Source organism: Mus pahari, chromosome 12 (assembly GCF_900095145.1).
Source record: "Mus pahari chromosome 12, PAHARI_EIJ_v1.1, whole genome shotgun sequence".
NCBI lineage: Eukaryota > Metazoa > Chordata > Mammalia > Rodentia > Muridae > Mus > Mus pahari.
This window is the reverse complement of record NC_034601.1, coordinates 6412866-6413535: the sequence shown is the minus strand read 5'-3', so window position 1 is coordinate 6413535 and position 670 is coordinate 6412866.

Here is a 670-nt window from a genome sequence, read left to right as displayed (position 1 = left end):
GGTGAGAGCCACTGCTTTTGTGGGTGACAGAGTGGAAATGCCAGCATGCATGCTTGTGCGTGACGATTCTGGGAAACCAATGTTTAGAAGGTTTTGGATGAACTTGGAAATAAAACAAGCAGAAGTCATCAGGGTACCTGAGACCTCAGTCATCTCTGGATCTCAGCCCCTACACACAGTGGTGTGTCATCAACACTTCATTCAGGCAAGAGCAAGAGCCCGCATCACTGTATACAAATGTAGAGGACTGACTCCGTCCCGTGTTTGGTAGGCAGTTAACACCTGAGGGTGAGATGTGTGGTTGTATTGAAGGTGGGAAGAGAACCCCAGACCCACCTGCCAAATACATCAGAAGGCTCAGACACACATACACACACACACACACACACACACACCCCACACACACACACACCACACCACACACACGCCATGATCCTCACAAGTCAGCATGCTGCTAACCACAGTTAAATAGGGTAGTGATTCTGCAGCAGACAGGGCCCATGGCAGGAAATCTCATTCCAGGCCCAAGAACAGCCTGAGCGGCTATAGAGGAATTCCCAGCTGACCCACGTTCCAAGTTGGCTCGGGAGGGATGCTGTCCAGCTAGCCAGGCTCCAAGAGACACCAGTGTGTGTGTGTGTGTGTGTGTGTGTGTGTGTGTGTGTGTGTG